Genomic DNA, 17,886 nt, shown 5'->3' on the forward strand with positions numbered 1-17,886 from the left:
CAGTCCATGAGGTCGCAAGAGTCAGACATGACTTAGCAACTAAACCACCAGCACCACCAAGGCTACATCTGAATAATCAGACATCTTCTAAATTGCTTATTGATGACATGATCTTACTCTGCAATTTAAGGAAACTTAGCATTAATATGTAGAGTATTATACTATTAAGTATTTTTTACATAAGTATTTATTATACTATTAAGTATTTATATCAAGTATTTATTATAGATATGCTTCCTGTTCAAGCTGAATTTCTAAGTCCTTTCAGATCAATACTGTCTGCGTGGTCTAGGCAGTAGGTGAGGCGGCTGAGACTTGTCTCTGTCTCCCTGCTTCCCTCCACTCCCCTTCAGCCTGTCCTCCTTTGCCCTCTGACATGGTCTGCTCACCCAGCAGCCATGCTTCAAATCAATAATAGCCCTTTCTTGAGCACCCCTGTCTCCTCACGGCTCTCTCTGATGTGACCCACGAGGTCCTCTCCTTTCTGCAGAAGACTCCGGGATTCTCCTGGCTTGTGTTCTGCCGGAGGGGCTGGCACTCCAAACCCACTCCCTCAGTGATGCAATAACAGTGCGTTGCTACTCCTTTCAATGAACTTCTCTTCCAGAGTTTTCTGCAAAAGGGTTCAAAATCCAAAGGAGTATCTGTGATGCCTGAGGTTCCACAGATGCCCTGCCGTGTCGGTCTGGAGATGTTTCCGGGAGGAGACTCTAAATACATCTCCCATTTGTTTGCTGGTAGAGATGTGTCCTGGGTGCAGGTCAGCGGGCAGCCTGGCTCTCACTTGAGGAAGAAATGCTACTGTTTTTGAAAAGGTGGGAATTGAAAAACACGTCCTCTGTCAGCAGAATATCCTGATGCTTGAGAATTTGTCTGCTTACTATTTAAAATAAAAAACCAGCGCTCTTTGGTTCCTGCAGTTCTGGTCGCCTCTCTGTCCCCTCTCTGCACACGGGTGCTGCGTGTGCTGTGACCACAGCCTCCTCTGTCGTTCTGGGTCTCACCCCGGGTGCACTCCCTTTTGTTCCCACTCCAACAGCTCCCAGAGCTGTAATTAGTGATTATTCTTCCAGAAACATCTTGAAGGAGGTATAAGAACCCTGTGTTAAGAACAATGTTGCTTCCTGGATGAAAGGAAGAATTGGTAGGGTTGGGGAGAGGTACAAGGTTGGAGGGGAAAATGCACTCTGCCCTTTCCTCTGCGAAATCCCTGATAAAGCCTCTTCCTATGTGCAGAGGTGGGGCACGTAAATTAAATATTTCTCAAGCTTGTATAGCGCTAAACCTGTAAAGATGGAGCATCTATAGCAAATCAGATCACTTTATTCAGAAATGAAATATTTTAAGTAAAAGATTTTAACACTACTTAAAGTGGGGCAGTGACAAACATTCCACAGTTTTTGTGTTCCTTTTGGCCCCTTTAAAAATGACTAAATAGCCAATCAATAGATATACTCCCATCTTTTAATTTCCTTCTCTTTCTTACTTTCCTTTTGCCTTTCCTTCATCTTTTCTGCTCCATCTTTTTATTTTCAGTTGTTGATTTTTTGTCTTCAGTTATAAACTCCGTAAAGCGCCCTACCATGGCTGGCTATTAATCAGATTTTTTTCATTGCTTTGGAAAACTACATTTTTTTTTGTTTCAGAACCATAGGATTTCATTAATAATATTTTCTATTTATCTGAATCACTCCAAAATAAAATAATGGTAACAAAGCTGCTTATTTCCTAAACAACCTGTGATGTATACTATAGGCAATATGGTCATAGAAGAATTTCTATGATTATTTTTATTAATCACTGTAATTGCTCTTTGATTACAATGATGATTAACTCACAGCAAATAAATCACATGCTTATCTTGTTTATCTGGTATTTGTGAAGGATTTGTGTTCATCCATCCACATGTCCTCACCTCACTCTTACGTAGCTATGAGATTCTAGTTTGTGTAGCCTATGGCAACAAAAATGACTCACACATGGGAGAATAAAGCTTGTGGTTTCCTTACATCATAGCTAGACTGTAACCTCTTAAACTTCCTAGGTCAGTGATGATTAACTGAGTATTCCAAAACTTGAATGTCTGTGCCTACACATTTATAATAACCACCGTCTGTGCTGTTGTTTATGACTTCCTGAAGAGTCAGTTCAAGCCATTTTTCGTATTTCAAGCTATACTATCAGGTGCCTGAAACTTAAGTAGAACTTGAGAATGACTTTTGGTGTGTTCACTAGTATTGGGTAAATTTCATCATTTGCCAATGCACATAAAAATAATTAAACTATTTAAGCACAATTGTATCAGATATTAAATAGCAATGGGCGTATAACATCTGTACCTGTTTCCATATGTTCACTTTGATCATTCGGATCTTGAGATCCCTAAGTTCTAGTTTTCTTGCTACCATAGAGCAGGAGAATTGACCCTCTTTAAGAAGAGAAGGCTGTGGTAAGGACTGAACAATTTAGTGCAGAGAACAGCTTAGCAGAATGCTCAGATTTCTGGGCCCCACCTCAGGCCCACTGGGCCTCAGTCGCAGGAATCAGCATTTTGACCAGCCCCTCCAGTGTCTCTTATGTACATTTTGGTTGCAAGCTACTGCTGAATGTGCCTGCGTGCTCAGTCGTGTCCGACTCTTTGTGACCCCATAGGCTGTAGCCCGCCAGGCTCCTCTGTCCATGAAATTTTCCAGGCAAGAATATTGGAGTGGGTTGCCATTTCCTTCTCCAGGGACTGCTTGAATGTAGGGATGAACATAAAATCTGTGAAGTCCTAATCCCATAACCTTACCTTTTCTCCATTATTCATTCCTGGCCTCCCAACTTCTCTTAACCAGTTTTATGAAACTTTTAAGTTAATGAATGCCTTTCAAAATAGTAAAAATGAGAGTTCAAAATGGTACAGATTTTTTCCATCACCAGTCTTGGTTCATATTATAAACAAGATGAAAAAAACATGCCACATGTATTCTACCCATGGTAGTTAGAAAACTGGTTGAGCCATATGTGGACCTAATTTTTGTCCTACGTTTCTGTACACTTCTTCATCTTAACTTATCGAAGGGGAAGTGCTTATTTTTCTCGGGTGGAATATGTTCCTGGGATCCCAGAATCTCAGCAAAACCGGAAAAATGAGCTCGAAGCTCTACCTTTAGTGACAACTGGCTGGCAAACACATGCCTGCTTCAGTGACCACCAGCTGCTATGAGCCCAGATTCCCTACACCCAGGGCCAGCGTTGTTCTTGATCACATTAAGAAATGTGACTTTTCCTGAAAGAAGCTTTCAATCAATGCAAATGTCCCTTACTTCCTCCTAATTACCTCTGTCTGCCGAGCCATCGGGAGAACCCTTCACAACATGGGATTCCGAGGCCACGCAGGGATCCACATTCCCAGGCTTTTAACCTCTCTTCATACCCAGCTGCTGCCATTAGCCTCTCTTGGACACAGATATTTTTAACACTTCAGATAGGGGGGCCTCTACCACGCCTGTTTCTTGTACCAGTGTTTTTCTGACAAACGGACATATTCATGTGCTGGCTTACATTTTTTTTCCCATTAAAAAAATGTCTCCCTATTGTATAGCACAGGGAACTATATTCAGTATCTTGTTATAACCTATAATGGAAAAGAATCTTTCAGATTCTTCTTCAAAGAATATATATATATATATATGTATTTATAACTGAATCACTTTGCTATACACTTTTAACTAACAGAACATTGTAAGTCAACTATACTTCAATTAAAAAAAGAATAGGAAAAAAAGTGTCCTATTTTATAAAACTGTAAACGTTAAATGAACATTAAGTGCTTTGTGTCAATTCAGGCCTATAGAACACACTGAAAAATTCAAAGCTATGTGTGATAATATCATCCCTGGGTAAGACCTTGCGTGTTTTGTTACCAGGGTACCCAAGTGGGGAAAATATAGCCAACTGAACAGTAGTGTATTACAGAGTGATTTTGTTTTGTCTGCTGATTTCATAGGTTAATACTGTTGTTTTAATTATTTGGAATGCTGACATTGTGGGCTACTCACAGCAATGGGGAGAGGGCAGGGCAAGCCATTGCCGACAGGAACCCACCAATATGGCCTAGAATCCTTTTGGACATCGATGTGCAGCAGAGGAAACCCCTTCTGTTTGAAAACTAAAACTTCCTTTCCTGCGATTTACACATAGCCCAGCAAAGAGTCTCATCCATTCAGTCGCAAAATTACTAAGCGGTGAGAGACAGCTCAGCTGCCTGCTTCTGCTCTGGTGGACAACAGTCTTCAGCTCTACAGAGAAAACATTTATGATCCTTCAAAGGCAGATGAGGGACAAATCATTCACCCTCACTAACAGCCCTTTGAGATGCAGGGGAATGATTGAATTTATTTGAAAGTCTTGTGATTTTGCATATTTTGCTTTGACATCCCTGTCTTTCCCAGTTCTTAGGAATGGATATTATTTACTGATTATTTTGCTTGCAATTGATTTGCATACTGTTATTGCATATTGTTAAATGGTTTGCTGATTAATGACTAATGTTGATTTGGACTAAATGTAATAGAATAAGCAAATTCATTTGTAAATTTAGATATATAATTTAGTTGCTAAATGGTATCATAGAGCTGTTGGAGATTATTTTAGACTAATTCCTTGCAGGGAAACCCTGTCCACAGTTTCCTCCCATATCTGATAACAATGTTTTAAGTTCCCCCCCACCAACTCCTTTTTAAAAAATTTCATTTCCATGTTTGGATTGTAAAGCAGACACTTCTCAAAGGCAAATATTTCTCCAAAGCCCAGGGTTAACATAAATTATTTTACATTTAGAACATGGTAGATATATTCTAAACAATTTCTATTCTGAAGGGTCAGAAAACATTTGACTATATCCCCATGTCCTTGAATCAGTGTGTTGTGCAGCATTATAAAAACTCATAGCATTATGACTTTTTATTAATATAATTATATGAATAAATACAAAACACTCATGTTAATACAGGATTATTGAGTTATAGAATTTCTTAGCTGTTAGAAAACACTTGCTGATGAGGCTTCTTGGGTCCAGAGAAGTTTAGTAGTTAACACACATACACACACACCATCTAGTCAGTTGTTGAACCAGCCTTATGAACCGTTTAATATATTCTTCTTTTGAGTATTCTATTATACATATGCTTATACTTTGGTATATTTGGTATTTTTAATTATTCCCTAATATATAAGAAATTTTCAACCTGAACTTTTCATTTCTACATTCATCTTCTCAACATTTATGCTGCCATTGATTATATTTTCTTCTGCTGTTTCATAAGCACCATAAACATTTTCAGTTTAGAAATCATTTTAAATAATAAAGAGAATCTAAAAAATGTATACCATAGATATCTTAATGTATTTATGCTATTTTATTAAATTACATTTTAATATGCTCTGATAAAACTGTATCTCTCTAGTAAGGTATTAAATTTGGTAACTGAAAATGGTTCTCCAGTGGAATGTAAGTCACATTAATTTTTCATGTATACTTTTTTAACTTACAGTTTGACAGTCCACATGTTTAAGTCTAACAGAAGAAAACAAAAATCAGTGGATATGAAGTTATGAGACAGACTCAAGTCTACATCTACATCCTCAGGTTGGTGACCTTGGATGAATTTCATTTTTGTGCTTCTGTTTCATTTTCTTTAAAATGAGTAGTTGAAAGCTTCAAAGACTCTTTCAAAGATTTCATGGGCTTAAAAGAAGATTTGATTGAAAGAAATGCATGGCCATTATTACCTCACTGCTCAGTTTATTCATGGACACATACTTGTTCCATACATCTGAAGTTTCCTTAAGGAAATGAACTCTTTGTGGATGTGATACTTGGCCATTGAGAGAAGTGGAATAAAGAAGAAAAAGAAGGGGGAAGAAGTTAGTGACAAAGGAGCCATGGTAAGCAATTAAAATGATTCCTCTTTTACTTCTTTATATCTACAGTCTGGTTATTCCTATTGGAAAACCTACTGGCACCAGGTATTATCAACAGGGATGAGTAATATGTAATTTTTATCTTTACTGGGTTACATTTGGCCCACAGACAGTTGACAGCTGTCAGTCAGGTGGCTGGTCAATGAGGAGATACATATAAAGCTGCCAAAGTATTTTTGTTTCTTTAAATACTTACAAGTAAACCATTTTAGCTGGAAACTTCTTTGTTCTGTAATTAAATATATTGATATTCGGAATATGACTTATTGAAGTTATTTGCCTGGAGAACCAAGATTTTCCCTATGACCATATAAGGTAAACAAAATGTTTTTCAAATGTCTTTCTGAAAGGGGAAAATAATTATTTTTTCTCCACTAAAAACTGTCCTTAAGATACAAAGATATATTGCAAATAATGCTTAAAGTACATGTATTTTAAAATTAAAGTTTTAGGGCATATATGAGTCATTGCAACTTTAAGCCAAGTTTCTGACTAAGACTGATCGAAAGAAACCACCCCCATACATTGTGGGGAGTTGGCATAGGTATTTTTCTGACATGAAAGTTGAAGGTTTATTAGAAAGGACAAACATGTAGTTGCATGTTGAACTAGGAGTTAAAACTTTTTCTCATAATTAAAAGAATTTATCATAGAATTTTAGATTAAGCCAATAATTTAGGGCAGGGTTAAAAAGATAAATTTTAGTTATGTAGAAATATTTGGGCTATACCTAACAATGTTTCTCATAGGTTCAGTCACACTTAAATAATTCGCTAAAGTCATAAAAAATAATTTGGAAGAAGTTTTTGTATGGCTTATACTTGGTGTTAATGACAAGTATTATTATAATTGTAGCCAATTGTATTGCATATAAAAAGTTAATAAAATACAATTCTGAAGTTGACTTAAAAATATATGTTCAGTTTTGCAGTAGTCATCTTTCAAATTGAGTCCTTTCTTTCGAATATAGGATTTAACAGACCAGATTAGAAAAAAATTATCAAATGCATGGAGTGCATATTCATTCTTTAAGAGGCTAAGGAAGTTATCTAAAATTTTCAGTGACCATGGTTACTCAGGTGCCAAAATCAATATGATGAAGTTGATAAAATGTTATATAAAAAGAGCAGTTTGAAACCACAATAAATACATGAATTTTTTAAAAAATAAAATGCACTTTACTTTTCTGAACCACATTCTACATGTAATAATTTATAATGAAAATCAGATCTGAGTTTTGAGATTTCAAAATACTGTTTCATTAAAATGTAGATAAGACTATGTTTTAAAAACATTAGGTTTTTTTTGGTGGGGTGAATAATTTCTGGTAATTTTTTAAACCACACATTTCATAATTAAACAGCAATTAAATTAATTTGAAAGAGAATGATACATACAAATTTGTGACATACCTGTGTCATCATTGACCTGAAAATTGTTTTAGATATAGTGGTCATTTAAAAATATCAGACCTTGTTATTTTCCCACTGTGTGAGAATGTGTTAAGCATATAGATTGAAAATTATTTATGGGATCATCAGAGTAAAACAGTTGTCTTATAGTATTAATTTATACTGGTAGGAGCATTTCTCTTCTTAAGCACCACCAGTTCTACCCCCCACAGCCCAGAAAATTGATTTTATGCATAATAATTTATAGCATTCTTGATAAATGTATGCTGTGCATCTTTTACATTCATTAGTCCATGTTGCTTGCAAATATGGAATTTGGTTATTAAAGTGGTTTCATATGTTTACTATGTATAGTCCCTAGCTTTAAGCTCCTTACTTGCTTAAATAAATGTTTTCAATTTGCTATAATACAACAATTTGTAGAGAAATGCTGTGAAGCATAGTTAAAAGAATGAGTCCTTGAAATAGAATCACTTTTTAAAAATATGTCCTAACATGTGGTCTCATTTTTCCATATTTTGCATTAATTAAGATCCTATTCTGAAAAAAAATATTTTTGCCTAAACTTTTGAATTCACAAAGTAAAAATACCAAGTATATAAAAGTGCTAATTTTGGAAATCAGTGACGTAAAAACATGCTTTAGTAGTGTATTGTTTATTCTGAAGACTTTCCTCTAAAGAAACTCTTTGTAATGAGAAAATGTTGCATTCCTATTTGTTAAATATTCTGTGCAATACATGTTTTAAAAATTTATTAAAAATAAAATTAATTTCATATTCTCTCTAATCATATTCCTGTCACATGCACACATAAAATATTCTAGCCCATGAAACTTTTGAAAAGAGCATGTACCATTTCACATTTTAGTTTGGAGAGTTATTGAAAAATAACATTTTATTTAGAATGAATAGATTATGACAGAATTAGATTAAAAGGCGTCGAAATGATATTTATGTATTTATTTGAATAGTCTCCTATCATATATATAATTAATTCTTCATCTTTCAGATACTGAAGAGAGTAGTGAGCGAGAACAACATTAAAAATATAAAGTATTTTCTTAAAAAAAAACTTTGTTCTTTCCTCTAAAAAACTGTCAAATGGTAACAGCCCCACTTTCTACGCCAGGAAAACCCACTGTTGGGTTAGTTGGCTCTGATTCCAGTGGTCTCATCAGCTTTCTGAACGTAGGTACCTCAGCAGTGCCTCTTCCAAGATAACAAAATGAACTTTTAGAGATTAAAAAAATACATTTTGGCAATTGAAACTCACCAGCGCCTTTCTGCTTCTCCAGGAAGTTGTACCCGTCAGCACCTGCTGAGGGCTTTGTTGTCCAAACTCTGACAGGTAAAAAAATTCCTGTAGAATAAAGCCAGACCAGCTGGCTTTGAAGAGAAACCCCCCAGTTTGGGCTGCGTTTGCCTCCTCTCCTTTTCTATGAAGACCCAGGCTTTCCCCCCTTGATCGTCAGGCCGTAGGATGCGTGATCCCGTGCACAAGTGTCTGGCAGGCCGAGGAGCACCTGCTTCTGTCACTCTGGGGTAAATTTAGCTGTAAAGGTATCACTGACAACCAGACCTTTGTCAGAGCTGGCAAAAGAACACAGAACTGCTGCCCTCCCCTCCCCCGCCTCCGAGCCCCTTCGCTGCTCGTTCAGATGGAAAATGTCAAATCGGAAGTCTATCCAAAAATCATTCCTGAAAAAATGAGATTGCTTTCATATGGTAAAAAGTAAGTTTCCTTATTTCACATAGACTTCAAAATTACATTTCCAAGAATAATCTTGGAACAAGACGAGTTTTTGTTCAATTAATTGTGGCTGGAAACTTTTTAATGGAAACCTAGCACACACTTACTTCATTTCGGGTTATTAAATCGCGTGAAGCGTTGAAGTTAGTTGCCATTCTTTGCTCATTTGTTCTTTTTGATCCAAAGAAATATTAGACGGTTAAAACTCATCACATAGGAGGGATTAATCATGCTACCAAAATTAGAAAGCATGTCGTTCTGAGAGACTGAATGTCAAAGTTGTATACTCATAGCTCTTAAACGATTGGGACTCAGGGATCCCACTACAACATTTAAAATGGCAGCTGAGGAAGCCCTGAAGTGTTTAGGAGTCGGTTAAAGCTAGAGTTCTCTTACACTTTGATTACGGTAAGGACATTTATCCTTTATGTGAATTTTTTAGATTAACTTCTTTATTGATGCTTCAAGAACAATTCTTTCTGAAGGAAAAGAGAGAGGCAGGCAGTGTTCATTGATACATTTGACATCAATATAGTAGTCAAGATATATAAAGCAGCCCAAGGAGTAATGTGCTTAGCCATGGCATTCAGAGTTTCTGCTTTAATAATTATGATTCCTTCAGTGGTGTTAAAAAGAATTGTGCAAAGTACCTGTTCTACTGTATTATTGCTGTTTACAAGGGTTGGGTGTGATGAGAAAAATAAATCTAGGTCAAAATCAGAAGTGCTTTGTAAAATAAACAAAGTTCTTATTTACTTACTATGTATAAACAGCCACTCACCAAGCCTCATTTCTCCACAGGGCACCACTTTCAGATAAAAACATAGACCTGAATGGCATCATCCAGTATCCAAGGAAACCATGTAAGTACCTCTCTCACTGTGTACTTCTCTTATTCAGAGTTTAAAAGCTTAGCTGAGTACTGAATAAGTGAGTGTTTTTATTTAATAATTATATGGAAGGCACTTTTTAGGAGCTTGCTAAAAAGAAACAGGTTCTTGATTGTTACGTGCATCATAACAAAACCATTATGTTTTGATCATATTTCATAAAATTATGTGTTTAGTCACAACCTCTCCATCAATTCTCATTCTTAGGTACAAAACAGATACTCAAAGTCCTAATGAATTGAGAGTTTCCAACTTTTCAAAGACCTGTTAGTGTCTGAGAGACAGTATTTCAGAGGCCTTGTGCCAGGAGTAGTTACCTAATTGTAATAAAACTTCTTAAGTTTTAAAAATTAAGAAAAATGACTTGGAAAATTGGTATTTTGTTGGTAAACATTTGTAGCAGTTTATTTGGTTTTGGACTTGCTTGGGAAGTGTGCAAGGGAACAAAGAGATGTTAAGTATTTAAATGACCCAAAGAATCTTGAAAGCAAGTGTAATTTCCAAAATACAAAAATCCGTTTGCAGAATGGTTTGGGAGGTTGTCATAGCATTTTTATTCTTTCTTTTTTTCCCCCCCCAGGCTAAGGTATATTCTGTGGCTAATTTCAAGGTGCTAAGTAATTTTTTAGGAACTATGGAATCTTCTACAGAAATTTAGTTTCACAACAATGTGCTGTTCTGGTGAAAGATTCATTTCTAAAATAATTGGATTATTCTATCAAGTATTTCTTTACCTGGACTTTATTATGTTTTTCATATATGACCTTGCTACTTTTAAAATCAAACTATTTTTAATACTAAGTGATTATTCATTACACTTTACTTTTTGATGAAAATACTTAAAAGTATGTTCGTGTAATTACAGACCTCCTTTCTTACCATGTGGATCAACTACATGGTTTAACCAGTTTTTTAAACACAGATGTATTACTTTTCTCAAGGTTTTCAGGAGTTGTGTTTAAATGCAGCTGGTTTAGCCCTGTGATTTGAGAGTTTTTCATATTGTTTGTATTTACTTTTGTTACTGTTATATTTCTGTCTTTGCTGCATGGTTCACTGTTAAGCATGAGTAACAGAAATGATCTCACTAACATTTTTCTCCACTAAATTAGACATACCCTTCACCTGGTCGGAAGACCTGGCTAGGCTGTGAGGTTTTTGTTTAATGCTAGTTATGAACTTCCCTAGTGTGGAGTTGGAGGCCTGAAATACTGCGCTATCCATCAAAGGAAGGCCTTGCCACAAAACGCAGGTCAGGCTATCGCTGGGTAAACCTTGAAGCAGAGCAGGGTTAGAGCAGATCATTATAAAGAAAGAAAAATGCAAATTGAAAGGGAGAACTAGCTAATGTTATAATTCTTTATCTTGAGGAAATGGAATTTTAAAAAATTCCATTCTTCGTGTCGCAAGAGGAAAAAGAAAATCTACTCTGCCGTGCTTATGGCACAACTTTAACCAGTTACATTATAATATGGATTTTCCAGGAAAATGATTTAAATTTGAGAGGTTTAATTTAACCTCCTGTACCAGAGGAAAAATGACTTAACAGAAATAAATTGGTCTGTGCACATCAGTTCATCAGTAGTGGTCTCTCTAACAAGGACCGTCATTATTCAGTAGAAACTTTCTGTGATGATGGTCGTGTTCTCTATTTGCACTGTCCAGTATGGTAACCAATGGCGGTGTGTGTCTGTTGAGCACTTGAAACATAGCTTGTGCAGTGAAGAAGCTGAATTTTAGGTTTTATGTAACTTTAATTACTTTAAATTTAGATAGGCCATATGTGACTAGTGGCTACTGTACTATATTTTGCTTAATCAGAAATTAAAATACCCTCTTGCAAAGAATTTTTAAACCTTTTTAATCCTTTGGTATTCTATCATATAATGTCATTTTTATATTTGCTTTACTCTTTGAATTATCATTGTAGTGAAATTTTTATAATTTTTCCAGAGATAAATGTCTTTAATAATATTGATGGGAAGACATTATAACATTGTTTTCTAAGCTTTGGGTAGCAGCTTTTAAAATGGCTATGGTAGACAAGACTATGTCTAAAAAGAAAACACTTTAATGAAAGTTCTAAATGTTGTTCAGTTGCTCAGTCCTGTCCGATTCTTTGCGAACCCATGGACTGCAGCACGCCAGGCTTGCCTGCCCTTTACTATCTCCCAGAGTTTGCTCAAACGCATGTCCATAGAGTCAATGATGCCATCCACCGTCTCATCCTCTGTCTCTCCCTTCTCCTCCTGTCTTCAGTCTTTCCCAGCATCAGGGTCTTTTCCAGTGGGTCAACACTTCACATCTGGTGGCCAAAATATTGGAGTTTCAGCTTCAGCCTCAGTCCTTTAGATTAATACTCAGAGTTGATTTCCTTTAGGATTGACTGGTTTGATCTCTTTGCTGTCCAAGGGACTCTCAAGAGTCTTCTTCTTCACCACAGTTCAAAAGCATCAATTCTTCAGTGCTCAGCCTTCTTTATGGTCCTTCTTTACTTCCATACATGACTTCTAGAAAAACCACAACTTTGACTATGCAGACCTTTGTTGGCAAAGTGATATTTCTGCTTTTAGTACAATATCTAGACTTGTCATAACTTTCCTTCCAAGGAGCAAGCATCTTTTAATTTCATGGCTGAAGTCACCTTCTGCAGTAATTTTGGAGCCTGAGAGAATGAAGTCTGTTACTGTTTCCATTTTTTCCCCATCTCTTTGCCATGAAATGATGGAACCGGATGCCCTGATCTTAGTTTTTTGAATGTTGAGTTTTAAATCAGCTTTTTCACTCTCTCTTTCGCCTAAATCAAGAGGCTCTTTAGTTCTTCTCTTTCTGCCATTAGAGTGGTTATCTGTTTATCTGAGGTTACTGATATTTTTCCTGGCAGTCTTGATTTCACCTTGTGATTCTACCAGCTTGGCATTTTGCATGATGTACTCTGCATGTTAGTTTAATAAGCAGGGTGACCATATACAGCTTTAATGTACTCCTTTTCCAATTGTGAACCAGTCTGTGGTTCCATGTCTGGTTCTGACTTTTGCTTTTTGACCTGCATGCCAGTTTCTCAGGAGGCAGGTATGATGGTCTGGTATTCCCACCTCTTTAAGAATTTTCCAGTTTTTGTGATCCATGCAGTCAAAGGCTTTGGCATAGTTAATAAAGCAGAAGTAGATGTTTTTCTGGAACTCTCTTGCTTTTTCAGTGATCCTAGCAATTTGGTCTCTGGATCCTCTGCCTTTTCTAAATCCAGCTTGTACATCTGAAAGTTCTTGGCTCATGTATTACTGAAGCCTACCATTAGGGATTTTGAACATTTGAACATTACCTTGCTGTGAAATTGTATGCACAATTGTATGGTAGTTTGAACATTCTTTGGCATTGCCCTTCTTTGGGATTGGAATGAAAACTGACCTTTTCCAGTCCTGTGGCCACTGCTGTTTTCCAAATTTGCTGGCATATTGAGTGCAGCACTTTCACAGCATCACCTTTTAGGATTTGAAATAGCACAGCTGGAATTCCATCACCTCTACTATCTTTGCTGGTAGTAATGCTTCCTAAGGCCCACTTGACTTCACACTCCAGGATGTCTGGCTCTAGGTGAGTGATCACCCATCATGATTATCCGGATCATTAAGACCTTTCTTATATAGTTCTTCCATGCATTCTTGCCAATCTCTTCTTAATCTCTTCTGCTTCTGTGATCTATGTTGTTTCTGTCTTTTATTGTGCCCATCTTTGCATGAAATGTTCCTGTGGTTTCTCTAGTTTTCTTAAAGAGATCTCTAGTCTTGCCCATTATGTTGTTTTCCTCTATTTCTCTGCATTGTTTACTTTAGAAGGCCTTCTTATCTCTCCTTGCTTTTGTTTGGAGCTCTGTATTCAGTTGGGTATATCTTTCTCTTTCTCCATTTGCTTTGAAGAATTCACTTACAATTTCTGCCATACATCCTTGCATATACTTCCCAAAATGTAACCAACCTACACAATCCTCACTGGTCTTGATCCCACAGAGTTGATTTCGCTCCCAAAGCACACATCAGGTTTTAAATCCACTTGCAGGGCCTTTTCAGACATTTAGTGAAAATGAAAATCAGGATGCATGATGATATTTTAAAAATAGTACTAGTACAGTGGTATTATAGATAGAATGATTACCTAAAATACTAAGAATTTAAAATTACATTTTTTTAAAAAATCAGTAAACCACCTCATTTCTTGCATATATGTAGCATATTGGTTATTTGTAGGATATTGACTGTGAGGAATTGTTTTAAAACAGAAGATATAGCACTCATCCTCTTAGGAGTTCCATTTATTGGAACTGAGCATATCCTTTTGGAGGGTGGGATTCAGATAAGGTAAAGGAGAGAGATTTCTTTTGGCAGAAAACCTTGGACAAGCTACTCAAAGTATCCTTACTACTGTAAAAAAAAAAAATGAATGAAAGAAAAATAGTTTCTAGATAGTACATACTCTCTAACAAATTGTTTGACTTGAGAAAAGAATTTTGGCCATCTCCAAAGATTCCTTTCCTCTCGCCTCAGAACCCAGAAACTACAAAGCGTGAGCAGCAAGTGCAGTTTACTGTGCATTCCCGTGCACAGTAAACACGGGAATGGCCAAATGAATGGAATGAGCTGCGTTGCAAGGATGCTGTGGGGAGGATGCAGTCACATGCTCTAGTAGACTTCTCATAACACCTCCCCTTATAAAAAGAACAGGAAGTAACAACCACATTTATAGACGCAGTTTTCTGGTCTCCTTTGAGGTCTTTGGTGTCTTAGATTAGGTAGTCGACCACTTGTATGCTGTTACGTCTTCAGAGAGAAGGCCTATCCTTGCTTAAAAGCCAGTGTTCTGCCTGTGTAAAGACGACATGGTCCTCCAGTGAGGAGCTCCGACAAATCAGTCTTCAGTGTCCTTGTGAGATGTCATCTCTGATATCTCTGTGTCTGAGAAATTGTTTTCATTTGGACTGTGACCTCTGAGGCGTTAGTCATCAACCTCAACTATGTATTTTTTTGGTGTGTTTTCAAGTTTATTTATCTAGTTTGCTATATGAAGGTTCCAGATGTATTTAAAGTAGAGGGAAGGGTATAAACTTGCATACAATTATACCTACCTTCACAAACTATTGTCTCATAGGCATCTTTGTTTCCTCATATCCCTATTACCACCTCTCATCCCATCCCAAATTATTTTGAAGCCAGTGCCAGACATGACATCATCTCATCCTTTAATTTTTCAGTAGCTAGCTTTAAAAGATTAGAACTTTTTTTTAAAACTGAGAAAATGAACCACATCTAAAAACTAAACCACACAGAAAAAGTCAATATTTCTTATTGTTATCAAGTAGGTACAATCAATATTCAGATTTTCTCTGTTGTCTCAAGAACTTTTATAATTACTTTTTACTGTTTGAAACAGAATACATATAAGATCCATATATTGCAATTGGTTGATATTTCTCTTCTCTTTTAATGTGTAGGTCTCCCCCCTCCCCATTTATTTATTTTTCCTTATTTGTTGAGAAAACTGAGTAGTGCTTGTAGAGCTTTCCATAGTTTGTATTTGCTGATGCATTCCTTTGGAGTTGTTTATAAGATCCTCTGTCCCATGTCTTTCCTCTTAGTTGGTAATTAAAACTAGGAACTTGACCAGGTTCATTTGGAGAAGGCTGAGCAAAAGCTATTGGTTCTCTCTCTATGTGAGATGTTAGCAGGTATTGATCATTGCTCAGATCCACTTATTCCTTAGAGCTAAGGAATAACCAGCTTTGGGTAGTTTCCTCACACATTTGCCCAGATCGATACTCTGCTAAAATCCCGAGTGGGACTCTGCAGATTTTAGGAGAGCGTTCTCCGTGCAGCAGCTCTCTGCCCACGTGCTCTGACCTGAGAACTGTAGCCACCTTGTTCTTCAATGCCTTCAGTTCTGTTTCCTCAATTTGGGGGTTTGTGTCCCTTGAGTTACCATCTCTGTGCCACTTCTAAGAAACCCTCAAGACAATAAGCAGGGCAATTATGAGATTCACCTCTTTGGCTTCTTATCTCTCAGAGATCACTGTTCTTCATTCCCTGATGTCCAGTGTCTTAAAAATCATTGTTCCATGTATTTTATCAGAGTTTGATGGTTGTTGTTTTAGGAAGGAGGGTACATCCAGCCCTTCTTAGTCCATCTTGGCTGGATAGGAAGTCTCTGCAATTGTTTCTTTAAATTGTTTGTCTAAAAAAGTTTAACCATAGCTTATTAATTCAAGGGCTTCCCTTGTGGCTCAACTGGTAAAGAATCTGCCTGCAATGCAGGAGACCTGGGTTCGATCCCTGGGTTGGGAAGATCCCCTGGAGAAGGGAAAGGCTGCCCACTCCAGTATTCTGTCCTAGAGAATTCTGTGAACTGTGTAGTCCATGGGGTCGCAAAGAATCGGACACGACTGGGTGACTTTCACTATTAATTCAAACACTATCTTAACATGAAGCTCAGTATCTAAAGCAAAGTGAAAAATGTTGGAATTGAAGTTTGCCCGTGTGTGTACTTTGGAACACTGCTGAAGCCTTTAAACTGCCAGTGCAACCTCCAGGATCTCTTGCTGACATTTTCCCTCCCAATTAATTATGCTTTTTCCATAAGATGAGCCCTGTTTTATTTCCTGCCATTTAGAAGCAATTTTGTGGTTCTTTTACTCATTCCTTCAGCAAATATTTTGAGTGCCTACTATGTATTGTATAAAGTGTGGGAGATCCAGCGAGGAATACGATTCAACCTATCCCCTTAAAAATCTTGCCATTTGTTTTCACCCTAAAACTTGTACGTGGATATTCATAACAACTTTATTAGTTAATAGCCCCAAACTGGAAATACCTAAATATCCGTAATAGATGAATGGTTAAATGGACAGTGATCTATCCATAGTGTGGACTTCTACTTAGCAATAACAAGTGATCAACTACTGTTAAGGGCAACAACTTGGATGAACCTCAAGGAACTTGTGTTGAATGAAGAGTTTATGTTAAGCAGATAATTACCACTTGTTTTCACTAATATAACAGTTAATAAAAACATAATTGTAGAGATGGAGGACAGATTAATGGTTGCCAGGGGTGAGAGGGCAGAGGAGGGAGTAGGTGTGGAAGTGAAAGGGCAGCGCTGGGAATCTGTGGTGATTGCAGTGTAGTATCTTGATTGTGGTAGTGGTTACTCAAAGCTCCACGTGTGATAAAGTTACATATAGCCTCACACGCACACGCACATACACACAAAGAAGTGCATATGTAATGGATGAAATCTGAATATGCTTTGTGGATTGTAGCAATGTTAATTACCTGGTTCTACTATTGAAGTTGGGCTTCTCTGGTAGCTCAGATGGTAAAGAGTCTGCCTGCAGTATGGGAGACCTGGGTTCTATTCCTGAGTAGGGAAGATCCCCTGAATAAAGGAATGGCAACCTGCTTCAGTATTCTTGCCCAGAAAATTCCATGGACAGAGGAGCCTGGTGGGCTATAGTTCATAGGGTCCCAGCTGTTGTGGTTATGTGAGATTTTAACCCCTGGGGACAGGGGCTGGGGAAGGGTACATGCACAGGCACAGGATAGTTCTTTGCACCTTTTGTGAATTTTTAGTTATTGCAAAATCATATGGTTTTTCTTAAAAGGGCTTCCCTCATAGCTCAGTTGGTAAAGAATCTGCCTGCAGTGCAGGAGACCCCAGTTTGATTCCTGGGTCAGGAAGATCCACTGAAGAAGGGATAGTCTACCCACTCCATTATTCTTGGACTTTCCTTGTGGCTCAGTTGGTAAACAATCTGCCTGCAATGTGGGAGGCCTGGGTTGGGAAGATCCCCTGGAGAAGGGAAGGGCTACCCACTCCAGT

The 17,886-nt window shown here is 37.2% G+C and overlaps 1 protein-coding gene across 2 annotated transcripts in view; it reads right to left on the reverse strand.

Annotated features, from left to right (window-relative positions):
* MEF2C (myocyte enhancer factor 2C) overlaps window positions 1–8,759 on the reverse strand; it is a 173,830-nt gene extending 165,071 nt beyond the window's left edge. For both annotated transcript variants that reach the window (XM_020875436.2, XM_020875435.2), the window contains exon 1: window positions 8,654–8,759. The gene's annotated coding sequence lies outside the window, so the exon portion shown is untranslated. The remainder of the gene's footprint in view (window positions 1–8,653) is intronic.
* Window positions 8,760–17,886: the final 9,127 nt, after the last annotated feature.

The sequence above is a fragment of the Odocoileus virginianus genome, chromosome 3, assembly GCF_023699985.2.
Source record: "Odocoileus virginianus isolate 20LAN1187 ecotype Illinois chromosome 3, Ovbor_1.2, whole genome shotgun sequence".
Classification (NCBI taxonomy): Eukaryota; Metazoa; Chordata; class Mammalia; order Artiodactyla; family Cervidae; genus Odocoileus; species Odocoileus virginianus.